The following is a 16,754-nucleotide window of genomic DNA, read 5'->3' on the forward strand; positions in this document are numbered from 1 at the left end:
GAGGAAGTTAAAGATGGAGCTTGGCCAGAGCTCCAGGAAAGACAGACATAGGTGAGAGGTGATGTGGCAAAGAGGGCTGGCCTTCTGTGGAGCTCCTATTTATTTCCTTTGAGATGCAAATGTGCACAATACATAGGGATGAGTGCAAGCTTATTATCATTGGTCACTTGTAAATTACGACAAGCTATAGGTGTGGTTTGTCTCAGGCCAGGTGAGCACACTAACCTGGGGGAAGCTGGGATCAAGGGTTAGAGGCTTTACTAGCCATGTGCAAGACTGAGCATGCTCTCTTCTAAGACAATCTTTACATTCTAACTGTTTCCCTTGTCCCTAGAAAGGTGTGGACTTCTACACTTGGACTCAATACTGTGTATTGGTTCTAAGGTGGAACAGTGGTAAGGGCTAGACAATGGGGCTTAGGTAACTTATCCAGGTCACCTAGCTAGGAAGTGTCTGAGGACAAATTTGAGTACAGGACTTCCTGTTTCTGGGAGTGGTTTTCAATGCACTGAACTATCCAACTTCCCAGTCATGTGACTATAGATAGTTTTTATTTCATCATCTGAAAACTGCCTATTGATGTCCCATGACCATTTGCCAATTAGGAATGACTTGATTTCTTGTACATATGAATAAGTTTATTAAAAATTTGATATAGTAGACCTTTTTCAGATATTTTTGTTATACAATTTTCCCCTAGTTTACTGCTTCCCTTTTAATTTTGGTTGCATTGGTTCTGTTTGTGTAGCAGTCCACCCCTAGCTATGGGCAAGGGGAACAGTTGGTATGTGCAGATTGCCTTAAAAGAGCATGCTCAGTCTTGAGCATGCTCAGTATTGCTCATGGCTGGGAAGGCCTCTGACCCTTGACCCCAGCTTCTCCCAGGTTAGGCGGGAAAACAGGTTCCTTGGTTCTCCCCTGGTTAAGAGAAACCACACCTAGGCCTTGTCATTAACCAATGAGAATCATCCCTATGTACTGTGTATATTTGCATATCAAAAACTATATTTAGCCCAGCAAGCTCCACCTCTCTCTCTCTCCTCTTCTCTTTCAGGCTAGCTGATGGCTGTCCTTGCAGGAGCTTGGCCTCTGGCCAAGCTCCATCTTTAATCTTTCTCTATTCATCTCTCTGATCTGTGTGGCATTAAATATGGATCTCAGGACTGGTAAAAGCCTTCAGAATGGTCCTTTGATCAGAGCTTGGCTGTGGCTCATTGATAATTAATAAAGACTCATTCTGACCACCTCATATCTCTAATTGGACTCCGTCATCCCCCTCGTGGGATCCAAAACTTCTATCCTGTCTCTATCTTCCTACCTTGTGGCTTCTCTCCCCTCTGAGAGAGCTACAGTTTGTATAAAAATTTAATTTACATAATGAAATTATTCATTTTTCATCTTGTAATATTCTCTATCTCTTGTTTGGTTTTAAATTCTTTCATTTCCCATAGATCTGACAGGAATGCTGTTCTATGTTCACCTAATTTACTTAGAATTTCTCCTTTATACTTAAGTCATTTACCCATTCTCAGTTTATCTTGGTATAGGTGTGCGTTGTGAATCTGATGCTAATTTTTCCCATACTGCTTTCCATTTTCCCCAGCAGTTGTAGACAAATAGTGAGTTCTTGTCCCAAAAGCTGGGATCTTAGGGTTTATCAAACGCTTCCTTGCTGAAATCATTTACCTCTAGTCTATTCCATTGATCCATCCTTCTATCTCTTAGCCAGGGCTATATTCTTCTTCTAAAATGTTTTTTGGTTTAGAATATTTTTCCATGGTTACAAGGTTCATGATTCCCCCTCCTCACTTCCCCCCTCCCAGATCTGACAAGAAGTTCCACTGGGTTACACATGTATCATTGTTCAAAACCTATTTCCATGTTATTCATATTTTCAATAGAGTCATCTTTTGATGTCAAAACCCTAATCATATCCCCAAACTCTTTGACAAAAGAAACAAAGAAGGACTTTTACCAGACCTTGAATAGAATACTAGCAAAAAGACTCAAGGAAGTTATCCTGAAGATTATTCACTATGATCAGGTGGGATTCATACCAGAATGGTTTAATATTAGGAAAACTATCCACTTACTTGACCATATCAATAACCAAACCAACAGAAATCACATGATTATCTCAACAGATGCAGAAAAAGTCTTTCACAAAATACAACACTCATTGCTATTGAAAATACTAGAAAGTAGAGGAGTAGAAGGGCCTTTGCTAAAATTAATAAACAATATATATTTAAAACAATCAGCAAGCATCATCTTCAATGGGGTCAAGTTAGAAGCCTTCCCAGTAAGATCAGGAGTGATGCAAGGATGCCCTTTATCACCTCTGTTATATAACATTGTACTTGAAACACTAGCTATAGCCATTAGAGAAGAAAAAGAAATTAAAGGGATTAAAGTAGGCAATGAGGTAACTATACTATCACTTTTTGCAGATGATATGATGGTCTACTCTAGGAATCCTAGAGAATGAACTAAAAAGCTAGTAAAAATAATCAACAACTTTAGCCAAGTTGCAGGATACAAAGTAAACCCACGTAAATCATCAGCATTTCTATATATTTCCATCACAACTCAGCAGCAAGAGTTAGAAAGGGAAATTCTATTTAAAATCACTCTAGACAATATAAAATATTTAGAAATATATTCACTAAGACAAACACATGAATTACATGAACACATCTACAAAACACATTCCACACACTTAAAACTAGTTCTATAGAATTGGAAAAAAAAAACATTAATTGTTCATGGGTAGAAAGAGCGAATATCATAAAAATGATAATCCTGCCCAAGTTAATTTACTTATTTAGTGCCATACCTATCACCCTACCAAGAAACATTTTTATAGAATTATAACAAAGTTAATTTGGAAGAACAAAAGATCAAGAATATCAGGGGAACTAATGAAAAAAATGTGATGAATGGAGACCTAGCAGTATCAGATCTTAAACTATATTATAAAGCAGTGATCATGAAAATGACATGCTAGTGACTAAGAAACAGAAGGAAGGACCAATGGAATAAACTTGGGGTAAATGACCTCAGTAATATAGTGTATGATAAACATCCTAGCTTTGAGGACAAGAATCCACTCTTTGACAAAAACTGATGGGAAAACTGGAAAAAAGTATGGGAGGGGACAGCTGGGGGATTCAGTGGATTGAGAGTCAGGCCTAGAGAACAGAGGTCCTAGGTTCAAATCTGGCCACAGATTCTTCCCAGCTGTGTGACCCTGGGCAAGTCACTTGACTCCCATTGCCTAGCCCTTATCACTCTTCTACCTTGGAGCCAAAAGACAAAGTATTGACTCTGAGACAGAAGGTAAGAGTTTTTTTTTTTAAAAAATAACAGTATGGTAGAGATTAAGTTTAGATCTACATCTTACACTGTAACCGTGAAAATGTGGTTTGCCAAGACTGTGAATTGCCAAAACTGTAAAGGTTTTGGCCAAACTGTAAAGATGACTTAAAATCTAAAAATAAGTGGTCACCATGGAAAAATACCCAAATATGAATATACCCAAGTCAGCTGGGTTTTATGGAGGGTTAAATTAATATAAATGAAGGAATTAAGGGAAGGAGAGAGAGAGAGAAAGACAAAATAGTCGCAAGAGCCTAGGCCAGAGCCTAAGGGAGAGCAAGTCAGTCTTTATCACTCACCACAAGATTGCTTTCAAGCAAGCTCGAAACCTCTGAACTCCCACCCCAACTAACTTCCAATCCAAAAACTCCCTCCAACTGAATAAGTCCCTTCCTTTTTTTTTTATTTTTATTTTTATTTTTTTTAAATATATTTTATTTGATCATTTCCAAGCATTATTCGTTAAAGACATAGATCATTTTCTTTTCCTCCCCCCCACCCCCCATAGCCGACGCGTAAGTCCACTGGGCATTAGATGTTTTCTTGATTTGAACCCATTGCTTTGTTGATAGTATTTGCATTAGAGTGTTCATTTAAAGTCTATCCTCTGTCATGTCCCCTCAACCTCTGTATTCAGGCAGTTGCTTTTTCTCGGTGTTTCCACTCCCATAGTTTATCCTTTGCTTATGAATGGTGTTTTTTTTTCTCCTGGATCCCTGAAAGTTGTTCAGGGACATTACACCGCCCCTAATGGAGAAGTCCATTACGTTCGATTATACCACAGTGTATTAGTCTCTGTGTACAATGTTCTCCTGGTTCTGCTCCTCTCGCTCTGCATCACTTCCTGGAGGTTGTTCCAGTCTCCATGGAACTTCTCCACTTTATTATTCCTTTGAGCACAATAGTATTCCACCACCAACATATACCACAATTTGCTCAGCCATTCCCCAATTGATGGGCATCCCCTCGTTTTCCAGTTTTGGGCCACCACAAAGAGCGCAGCTATGAATATTTTTGTACAAGTCTTTGTGTCCATTATCTCTTTGGGGTACAGACCCAGCAGTGCTATGGCTGGGTCAAAGGGTAGATATTCTTTTGTCGCCCTTTGGGCATAGTTCCAAATTGCCCTCCAGAATGGTTGGATCAGTTCACAACTACACCAGCAATGAATTAATGTCCCTACTTTGCCACATCCCCTCCAGCATTCATTACTTTCCTTTGCTGTTATGTTAGCCAATCTGCTAGGTGTGAGGTGATACCTCAGAGTTGTTTTGATTTGCATCTCTCTGATTATAAGAGATGTAGAACACTTCTTCATGTGCTTGTTAATAGTTTTGATTTCTTTATCTGAGAACTGCCTATCCATTTCCCTTGCCCATTTATCAATTGGAGAATGGCTTGATTTTTTGTACAATTGATTTAGCTCATTATAAATATGAGTAATTAAACCTTTGTCAGAGGTTTCTATGAAGATTTTTTCCCAATTTGTTGTTTCCCTTCTGATTTTGGTTATATTGGTTTTGTTTGTACAAAAGCTTTTTAGTTTGATGTAGTCAAAATTATTTATTTTACATTTTGTGATTCTTTCTATATCTTGCTTGGTTTTAAAGCCTTTCCCCTCCCAAAGGTCTGACATGTATACTATTCTGTGTTTACCCAATTTACTTATGGTTTCCTTCTTTATGTTTAAGTCACTCACCCATTTTGAATTTATCTTGGTGTAGGGTGTGAGGTGTTGATCTATTCCTAGTCTCTCCCACACTGTCTTCCAATTTTCCCAGCAGTTTTTATCGAATAGTGGATTTTTGTCCCAAAAGCTGGGATCTTTGGGTTTATCGTATACTGTCTTGCTGAGGTCGTTTTCCCCCAGTCTATTCCACTGATCTTCCTTTCTGTTTCTTAGCCAGTACCAAATTGTTTTGATGACTGCTGCTTTGTAATATAGTTTGAGGTCTGGGACTGCAAGGCCCCCATCATATGTGTTTTTTTTCATTATTTCCCTGGATATCCTTGATCTTTTGTTCTTCCAAATGAACTTTGTTATGGTTTTTTCTAAATCAGTGAAGAAGTATTTTGGTAGTTCAATGGGTATGGCACTAAATAGATAAATAAGTTTGGGTAGGATGGTCATTTTTATTATATTGGCTCGTCCTATCCATGAGCAGTTAATGTTTTTCCAATTGTTCAAGTCTAGTTTTAGTTGTGTGGCGAGTGTTTTGTAGTTGTGTTCATATAGTTCCTGTGTTTGTCTTGGGAGATAGATTCCTAGGTATTTTATTTTGTCTAAGGTGATTTTGAATGGGATTTCTCTTTCTAGTTCTTGCTGCTGAGCTGTGTTGGAGATATATAGAAAAGCTGATGATTTATGTGGGTTTATTTTGTATCCTGCAACTTTGCTAAAGTTGTTGATTATTTCAATTAGCTTTTTGGTTGAATCTCTAGGATTCTTTAAGTAGACCATCATGTCATCCGCAAAGAGTGATAACTTGGTCTCCTCCTTGCCTATTCTGATGCCTTCAATTTCTTTATCTTCTCTAATTGCTACTGCTAGTGTTTCTAGTACAATGTCAAATAGTAGAGGTGATAATGGGCATCCTTGTTTCACTCCTGATCTTATTGGGAATGCATCTAGTTTATCCCCATTGCAGATGATATTAGCTGTTGGTTTTAGATATATACTGTTTATTATTTTTAGGAATGACCCTTCTATTCCTATGCTTTCTAGTGTTTTTAATAGGAATGGGTGTTGTATTTTATCAAAGGCTTTTTCTGCATCTATTGAGATAATCATGTGGTTCTTGCTAGTTTGCTTGTTGATGTGGTCAATTATGTGGATGGTTTTCCTAATGTTGAACCAGCCCTGCATCCCTGGTATGAATCCTACTTGATCATGGTGAATGATCCTTCTGATCACTTGCTGGAGTCTTTTTGCTAGTATCCTATTTAAAATTTTTGCATCTATATTCATTAGGGAGATTGGTCTATAGTTTTCTTTCTCTGTTTTTGACCTGCCTGGTTTTGGAATCAGTACCATGTTTGTGTCGTAAAAGGAGTTTGGTAGAACTCCCTCTTTGCTTATTATGTCAAATAGTTTGTATAGTATTGGGGTTAACTGTTCTCTGAATGTTTGATAGAATTCACAGGTGAATCCATCAGGCCCTGGGGATTTTTTCTTAGGAAGTTCTTTGATGGCTTGATGGATTTCAATTTCTGATATGGGATTATTTAAGAATTCTATTTCCTCTTCTGTTAGTCTAGGCAGTTTGTATTTTTGTATATATTCATCCATTTCTCCTAAATTGGTGTATTTATTACCATATAATTGGGCAAAGTAATTTCTAATGATTGCCTTAATTTCCTCCTCATTGGAGGTGCTGTCCCCCTTTTCATCTTTAATGCTGTGAATTTGCTTTTCTTCCTTCCTTTTTTTAATTAGATTGACCAGTACTTTGTCTATTTTGTTTGTTTTTTCAAAGTACCAGCTACTTGTCTTATTTATTAAATCAATAGTTCTATCACTTTCGATTTTATTAATTTCTCCCTTAATTTTTAGGATTTCTAATTTGGTTTTCTGCTGGTGGTTTTTAATTTGATCGCTTTCGAATTTTTTCAATTGCATTTCCAATTGATTGATCTCTGCTCTCCCTTGTTTGTTAATATGAGCTTTCAGGGATATGAATTTGCCTCTGATTACCGCTTTGGCTGCATCCCAAAAGGTTTGAAAGGATGTTTCGCCATTGTCATTTTCCTTGATGAAATTATTAATTGTTTCTATGATTTCTTCTTTAGCTAAACGGTTTTGGAGTATCATATTGTTTAATTTCCAATTGGTTTTAGATTTGGTTTTCCATGTACCATTACTAATCATTATTTTTATTGCCTTGTGATCTGAGAAGGCTGCATTCATTATTTCTGCTTTTTTGCATTTGTGTGCTATGTTTCTGTGACCTAATGTATGGTCAATTTTTGTGAATGTGCCATGTGGTGCTGAGAAGAAGGTGTATTCCTTTTTATCCCTATTTATTTTTCTCCATATGTCTATTAATTCTAATTTTTCTATGATTTCATTCACTTCTTTTACCTCTTTCTTATTTATTTTTTTATTTGATTTATCTAAATTTGATAATGGTTGGTTTAAGTCTCCCACTAGTATGGTTTTATTGTCTATTTCTTCCTTCAATTCTCCTAGTTTCTCCATTAGAAATTTGGGTGCTATATTATTTGGTGCATACATGTTGATTAATGATATTTCCTCATTGTCTAGAGTCCCTTTTAACAAAATATAATTACCTTCTCTATCCCTTTTGATCAGGTCTATTTTTGCATTGGCTTTATCAGATATCATGATTACCACTCCTGCCTTCTTTCTATCAGTTGAGGCCCAGAAGGTCTTACTCCATCCTTTAATTCTGACCTTGTGGGTGTCAACCCGCCTCATGTGTGTTTCTTGAAGACAACATATGGTAGGGTTTTGGATTCTAATCCATTCAGCTATTCGTCTACGTTTTATGGGTGAGTTCATCCCATTCACGTTCAAAGTTATGATTGTCATTTGTGGACTCCCTGGCATTTTGATTGCCTTCCCTAATTCTAACCTTTTCTTCTTCGGCTCTACCTTTTAGTCCAGTGATTTACTTTGAATCAGTCCCCCTTGTCCCCTCCCTTGATGTTTCCCTTTTTAGTCCCTCCCTTTTTGTTCCCTCCCCCTCCCCCCTCTCTTTCCCTCCCTTTTTGTTCTCCCTCTCCCCCTCCCCCCCCTGGTTTTCCCTTCTCCTTACCCTTGTTGGGTAAGATAGAATTCAAGATCCCAATGGATCTGGATGTTTTTCCCTCTCAGAGTTGATTTCCCTGAGATTGAGGTTTAAGTAACCCCCCCCTCTTCCTCTCCTTCTTATAGGAGTTTTCTTCCCCTCCCCTTCCCCTGTGAATCTTTGTGTGAGAACCATTATTCTATTTGGTCTTTCTTTACCCCCTATTTATACATTACATTTTCCCCACATATTAGTATACATAGGTTGATATAAATGTAGTCCTTATAGAAGAGAGTTTGAGTAAAAGAAGATAACATTTTTCCCCTTTCCTTAATATTTACCTTTTCAGGTATTCCTTGCTCTTTGATTTTCGGTATCAAACTTTCCACAGAGCTCTGGTCTTTTCTTTGCAAAAAGTTGGAAGTCTTCTATTTTGTTGAATGCCCATACTTTCCCTTGGAAGTATATAGTCAGTTTTGCTGGGTAGCTGATTCTTGGTTGGAGACCCAGCTCTCTTGCCTTTCTGAAGATCATGTTCCATGCCTTACGATCATTCAGCGTAGAACTTGCAAGGTCTTGTGTGACCCTGATTGGCATTCCTTTATATCTAAATTGTCTTTTTCTGGCTTCCTGTAGGATTTTTTCTTTTGTTTGATAGCTTTGGAATTTGGCAATTACATTCCTGGGAGTTGTCTTTTGGGGGTTTAGTGTAGAAAGTGTTCTGTGAGCTCTGTCAGTGGCTGTATTGCCCCCTTGTTCTAGAATCTCTGGGCAATTTTCTTTGATTATATCTTGTATCACCATGTCCAGTTTGGTGTTTATTTCTGGCTTTTCTGGGAGTCCAATTATTCTTAAATTTTCTCTTCTCCCCCTGTTTTCCAGATCTATCACCTTGTCGGTGAGATATTTTATGTTCTCTTCTAATTTCTTGGTGTTTTGGCTTTGCTTTATTAGTTCTTGCTTTAAAGCCTGGTTTTCTTTTACAGTTTGGTCAAACTGGTTTTGTAGATGCGTGAATTTCTTTTGCATCATTTCCCACTTTTCCTCCCAGAGGGCTTCCATCTTTTTGGTCCTTTCTGATTCAAATTCTTCATGTGTTTGTGGAGAGTTTCTATTTCCTTTGGAAGATTTTGGAGAATTTTCTTGTATATCTTCTTCTATCTGCTCTGTATTTTGTATTTTGGCTCCATAGAATGTGTCCAGAGTCGCCCCTTTCTTCTTATTTTTCTTGGTATTTTGGGGCTTCTGTGCTTCTGTGGAGTTTGTCATCTCTGAACGTGGAGGATTGGCTTTTCTTGTCTTTGTCTGGTGATCAGAGGCTTTAGTCCTGGGCAAATGTTGGTTCTATGAGCGTTCCCTGGGTTAAACTGAATATGCCTCACTGGAACTGGATTGGAAGGGTCAGACCACGAGGCCACACTCTCCCCCTGGCTCGATTTCCGGAAGTTGCCTTCAGAATCCCTGGCCGTGAGGCTGTTTCGTCGGCCTGCGGGGGGATGGGCTGCCGCTTCCCCAAGCTCCGAGAGCACAGACTTTCACTGAGACTTGGATAGCAGGATCCAGCCCGTGAGGCTGTCTTGCCCGCCCTGAGGGTTGCTGTTGTTTTGACCAGCTCTCTGCAGCGGAGGCCCCAGGCAGTAACTTTCACCCGGACCGACCAGCTCTTTGCAGCGGAGGCCCCAGGCAGTAACTTTCACCCGGACTGGGACTTGGGTAGAAGACCCTGAGGGTTGTTGTTCCTCAGACCCTGCTCTCTGAGCCCGGCGCGGCTGCCGCTTCCAGGAGCCTTGGACTCTGCGCTCCTACCCCTGAGGTCCGAGGGATCTCGGGTTCTGGCTTTTAAGGGGAGCCGTACCTTTTGAACCGGGTCCAGGTCCAGGAGGAGGGTTCCCAGGGTCTGTGCTGTTGATCGTTTTGAATTTCGGCGCCTTAGGAGCTTCTAGTTTGAGATCGGTCGGGAAGGGTTTTCCGGAGATCTGAACTTCAGCTTTCTCTAAGCCGCCATCTTAACCGGAAGTCAAGTCCCTTCCTTTTAAAGAAATTTTCTCTTATGTCACCTCCTCTAAATTTTCACGTCTACCAATCACAGTAGACACTTTTCCCCAGGACTGACCATTCCTAGTTCTCATTTTCTTTTGCTCTCACCTTCTCTGGTTAGATAAAATCTATTGAGTACTTCACACCTCTTTGGTTAAGCTTGCCTTTTGTAGGTTGCTTGACCTTTTAGGTACTAATTTAACTTTTATAGGTACTGAGCACCTTTTTGTATTAGATCTAAAAATAGACCTAGCTTAAGGTTTGAGCTTCACTATAAGTATGAGTTAGGGACTTTTCATTGTTCAACCAGGAGTTTTCAACTTTATCTTCCCCTAAGGCACTGTCTGAGTAGGGTGGAGTAATTCTAAAAGTTCTCAATACATTCCTGATCAAGTATCTCCATTGTCAAAATAGGGGAAAAACTTAACCAAATCTTCTAAGGTACAGTCTGAGCAGTTTTAAGAGTCACAACACCCTATACCAAATGTAAAATTGGTAAATGACTTAAATATAAAAAAGGAAATTTTAAGTAAATTATGTGAACATAGAAAAGTATACTTGTCAGATCTATGAGAAAGTAAAGCTTTCAAGACCGAACAAGAAATAGAGAATATTACAAAATGTAAAATGAATAATTTTGATTACATTAAATATTTTTGTACAAACAAAATCAATGCAACCAAAATGAGAAGGGAAGCAACAAATTGGAAAAAATCTATAACAGAAACCTCTGACAAAGGTCTAATTTCTCATATTCATAAGGAGTTAAGTCGATTTTAAATCAAGCCATTCTCCAATTGATAAATGGGCAAGAGACATGAACAGGCACTTTTCAGATAAAGAAATCAAAAGTATCAATAAGGACATGAGTTCTAAATCTCTCATAAGTAGAGAAATGAAAATCAAAACACCTCTGAGGTACCACCTCACACCTAGCAGACTGGCCAATAGGGCAACAAAGGAAAGTGATAAATGTTGGAGGGGATGTGACAAAGGAGGTGTGATTTGATCTCACCATTCTAGAAGGCAATTGGAACTATGCCCAAGGGCTTTAAAAGACTGCCTGTACTTTGATCCAACAATACCATTACTGGGTTTTTACCCCAAAGAGATAATTAGGGAAAAGACTTGTACAAAAATATTTATAACTGCGCTCTTTGTAGTGCCAAAAAAAATTTGGGAAACTGAAAGTATTTAATGATTCCAGTTTACATAAGATTAGTACCTGATCAAATCTTAAGTAACCTTTTGTTCGTAGAGGTCTTTCCAATTGTATCAGAGACCTGTTCCCAGGTAGCTCAGACCAAGGCTAGAGTTAAACTTTTGTATCCATTGTAAAGCATCCGACTTTCCCTGGCAATCCAGCCCTGGACTCCTCATTTCCTTGAGGTCATTGTAAAGCTAATCAGTCATCATTCCCTGTCTTTTATTCCCCAACAGCTATATAAGACCCTCAAGTTTTATTACTCTTTGGAAAATTTCTGGGTTGGGGAATATTTTCCAAGAGACACTGTTCCCAGAGTCTCAGAGCTTTGACTCTGTGTGGTATGAAGGTCTTGACTCTGGGTGGTGGAGGAATCTTGAGCACGCTCTGGTCCCGATTAACGACTTGGCCTTTCTAACTGCTTTAGTGTTTGTGTGTTTTCCAAAATTGACACCTGGAACCAAACCTCCATCTCATTTCCTAGTCTGCAGCTTGATACTCAAGTGACCCCAGAGTTCTATTCTCTTATTTGAAAGTTAGTACAGTACCTGTTACATAGTAAGTACCCAACAAATAGCACAATTCTGTCTGTCTGTCTATGTATCTGTCTATCTATTTGTCTCTCTGTCTGCGGTTTATTCTTGTCTCTTTGTTCATCTCTCTGTCTGTCTGTCTTTTCTTTAGTCTGGCATTTTAAGTGAGTATTGTGTAATTAGAATTTTGAACCTCAGGATTTGCTTTCCCGGCATCCCACTTTTGTTTTGTTACATTCATCAGTTTTGGGGATAAAGTTTGTGTGGGACACACACCCTCTCTTCTCTTTTCCTGTGAACGTGGCTGGGAAAGCTGGCTGTACATAGCCTTTTACTTTTGTCCTTTTATTCCTTCTGCTTCAATTAATTATTATTAAATCTTATAAAATCTAATTCTTGGAGTCATTGGATATTGATTTAAATTTACAGTATCAAGATTTTCCTGTATTTGAATAACGTGACACACTGTGTGACCTTGGGCTAGTCACTACCCCCCACCTCCACCCACAGCACTAGGAATTGGGGCCATCTTTTCCTTTACAAGCAGCAAAAACCTGAGTGGAGGCTCAGTGGGTCCCTTTCCCCAGCAGACCTCCCCTCTTGCTCCCTCCCCCAAAATTTTGGATGAGAGATAAAGAGTATACTCACCAGGACAGTACTTTTCTAGAAGTCACAAAAAGAGTACACTCACCAGGACAGTACTTTTCTAGTAGTCACAGCTCTTCCAAGGGAACTATTGTCTTCCTCTGCCTCCACATTCTCTCCTGGCTGGCTCTGCTCTTCCCTGAGCTTCAGAAATGTGGAATTAAGACCAGCTTCTGTGAAGTCACTGGCTCTGTTACCAAACATTCCCTTGTTGCTATGACAATGGGGCCCAAACAAACCTCACTCTCAGCCAGGTGAGGCTTGTCACCCTTGACACTGTACTCTCCTAAGAGGAAGTTGGGTAACTGAGTGAATTTACCCCTCTCACTGCCATCTCCTTGACCACAGTGAGAATCCAGTGTCCTCTTTGTCACCAGGGCTCCCCTCATCCCTGGTTTTTTGCTATTCTCTCACCTATGCCTCTGCTTCTCTTGCTTATTGAACTCTTTTAGACTCAGTTTCCTTATTTTTTCATTTGAAGGAGTTTAGTCAATTGAGAACATTATTCCTTGGTTATAATAATCACATTATTTCCCTCTCTCCCCTCCTCCAACTCGTCCCACAACCAACACACACTTTCATTGGGTATTACATGTGTCCTTGATCAGAATCCATTTTTCATGTTGTTTACACTAGGATGTTCATTTAGAGTCTACATCCCCAACCATATTCCTATGACCCATGTATTCAAGCAGTTGTTTTTCTTTGGTATTTTTACTCCCACACTGTTTCCTCTGGGTGTGGATAGTGGTTTTTCTCATAAATTCCTCCTAGGTGTTCAGGATTACTGTATTGCCACTAATGGAGAAGTCCATTACCTTCATTGTACCACAGTGTATCAGTCTCTGTGTACATTGTTTTCCTGGTTCTGCTTCTGTCACTCTGCATCAATTCCTGGAGATTGTTCCAGTCCCCATGAAATTCCTCCACTTTATTATTCCTTTGAGCACAATAGTATTCCATCACCAACATATACCACAGTTTGTTCAGCCATTCCCCAATTGATGGGCATCCCCTCATTTTCCAATTTTTGGCCACCACAAAGAGCACGACTATGAATATTTTTGTACAAGTCTTTTTCCCCATTATCTCTTTGGGTTGCAAACCCAGGAGTGCTATGGCTGGATCAAAGGGCAGACAGTCTTTTATGGGCCTTTGGGCATAGTTTCAAATTGCCCTCCAGAATGGTTGGATCAATTCCCAGCTGCACTAGCAATGAATTAATGTCCCAACTTTGCCACATCCCCTCCCACATTCATTACTTTCCTTTGCTGTTGTTAGTCAATCTGCTAGGTGTGAGGTGATATCTCAAAGTTGTTTTGATTTGCATTTCTCTGATTATAAGAGATTTAGAACACTTTTTCATGTGCTTATTAATACTTTTGATTTATGTAACGGAAAATTGCCTATTCATGTCCCTTGCCCATTTTTCAATTGGAGAATGGCTTGATTTTTGTAGAATTGGTTTAGCTCTTTATAAATTTGAGTAATTAGACCTTTGTCAGATGTTTTTGTAATGAAGATTGTTTCCCAATTTATTGCTTCCCTTCTAATTTTGGATGCATTAGTTTTGTTTGTACAAAAACTTTTTAATGTGATGTGATCAAAATTATTGATTTTACATTTTGTGATTTTTTTTCTAGCTCTTTCTTGGTTTTAAAGTCTTTCCTTTCCCAATGATCTGACAAGTACCTGTGTTTGCCTAAGTTGCTTATAGTTTCCTTCTTTATATTCAGTTCATTCATCCATTCTGAGTTTATCTTGGTGTAGGGTGTGAGGTGTTGATCCAAACCTAATCTCTCCCATACTGTCTTCCAATTTCCCCAGCAGTTTTTATCAAAAAGTGGGTTTTGGTCCCCAAAACTGGGATCTTTGGGTTTATCATAGACTGTCCTGCTGAGGTTATTTACCCCAAGTCTATTCCACTGATCCTCTTTTCTTTCTCTTAGCCAGTACGAAAAAATGGAGGGAGGGAATCGGTGATGGTATCAAGATATACTAGAAGAAATAGAAATAAATTAAATAGAATAATACTTCTCCCACAAAGATACACATGGGAAGGGGAGGGGAAGAATTCTCTTATAAGAATGAGAGGAAGAGAGTGTTTATTGGCACGACTTAAACCTTACTCTCCATGAAATCAAATCTGAGAGGGAAGAGCATCTAGACCCATTGAGATCTTGAATTCTATCTTATACAACAGGGTAAAAGGGAAGGGAAAATTAAGGGGGAGTAGAGGGTAGGGAGTTCAAAAAGGGAGGGAAGGAGAAGGGGGAAGAGAAATTAACAGACTCTAAAAAAAGAAGGGAACAAAAAGGGAGGGACTAGAAAGGGAAGCATATCAACAGAGGGGATTATGGGGACTGATTTAAAGTAATCTACCAGTTTAAAAGGTTATAGCAAAAGAAGAAAGGTCAGAATTAGGGGAGGAGATCATAATGCCAGGGAAGTCACAAGTGACAATCATAACCTTAACGTGAATGGGATGAACTCACCCATGAAATGTAGAAAAATAGCAGACTGGATTAGAATCCAAAACCTAAGCAACACATATAAGGCAGATAGATACTCACAAGGTTAGAATTAAAGGATGGAGTAAGATGTATTGAGCCTCAACTGATAGAAGGAAGGCAGGAGTTGCAAGCATGATCTCTGACAAAGCCAAAGCAAAAATTGACCAGATCAAAAGGGATAGGGAAGGTAAGTACATTCTGATAAAAGGGAGTATAGACAATGACTAATCAACATGTATGCACCAAATGGTATAGCACCCAAATTTCTAATGGAGAAACTAGGAGAATTGAAGGAGAAAATAGATAGTACAATTATATTAGTGGGATACCTGATCCAACCACTATTAAATTTAGATAAAGCAAAACAAAAAATTAATAAGAAAGAGGTTAAAGCTGTGAATGAAATAGTAGAAAAATTAGAGTTAACAGATATATGGAGAAAAATAAATAGGGACAAAAAGGAATACACTTTCTAGTGTTTTCAACAGGAATGAGTGTTTTATTTTGTCAAAGGCTTTCTCGGCATCTATTGAGATAAACATGCAATTTATGTTGGTTTAATAATTCATATGGTAAATTTTGCTGATAGATTGCCTAATAATATATTAGCTTTGCATTCTTATTATAAATACCCACTTGTGAATAATCCTTGTGATATATTGCTGTAATTTCTTTGCCAGTTTAAGATTTTTGCATCAATGTTCATTTAAGGAAATTTATCTGTAATTTTCTTTCTGTTTTTGGTCTTCTTGATTTAAGTATCTGCACCATATTTCTTTCATAAACACTTGGTGGGATTCCTTCTTTCCTTATTTTACCAAATTTTTTTAGAGTATTAGGATTAATTATAAATGGTTGATAGAATTCACTTGTGAATCCTTCTGGTTTTGTCATTTTTTTCTTGGGGAGTTCATTGATACCTTGCTCAATTTCTTTTTCTGAGATGGGATTATTTAAGTGTTGCATTTCATCTTTCTTAATCAGGCAATTTATATCTTTGTAAATCTTCATCCATTTCCCCTAGATTATCAGATTTATATGCATATAATTGGGCAAAATGGATCCTGACAATTGCTTTAATTTCCTCTTCATTAGAGGTGAAATTGCCCTTTTAATTTTTGATAGTATTCATTTGATTCTCTTCCTTTTTAAAAAACTCAAACTTACCAGTACTGTATTTTTTCATTGATCCAGCTCCTCTTCTTTATTAATTCAGTAGTTCTTTTACTTTCAATTTTATTAATTTCTGCTTTGAGGGTTAGGATTTACTAATTAGTGTTTAATTGGGGATTTTTACTTTGTTCTTTTTCTATGGTTTATTTTGGTTGCCTGCCCTGATTCAGTGCTGTATCTACATCATCATATTTGATATTGCTTGTAGGAGCCGCTGTGAGCAGTCTTCACCACACCATTCTCTTGGGCACACATGGATGTTTGCTTCATTCATTTACCTCCACCTTAAACACACCCATTCTCTTACATTTGCCATCTCCTCATTTTTCTTTTGTGAGTAGAAAGCATCAATAATATATGCAGGGACAAGTTATGCTGTAGGATGAAACCTGCTTAATGATGGCTTCACCACTACCGTATTTATCTTTATTGATATTCATATTTATAGGTTATCTCATGTGAGAGGCTTATTTCAGTGTTAGTAATTTAGCCTTAACATTTAAATTCAATCTTAAACCTC

This window comes from Monodelphis domestica, chromosome X, assembly GCF_027887165.1.
Source record: "Monodelphis domestica isolate mMonDom1 chromosome X, mMonDom1.pri, whole genome shotgun sequence".
NCBI lineage: Eukaryota > Metazoa > Chordata > Mammalia > Didelphimorphia > Didelphidae > Monodelphis > Monodelphis domestica.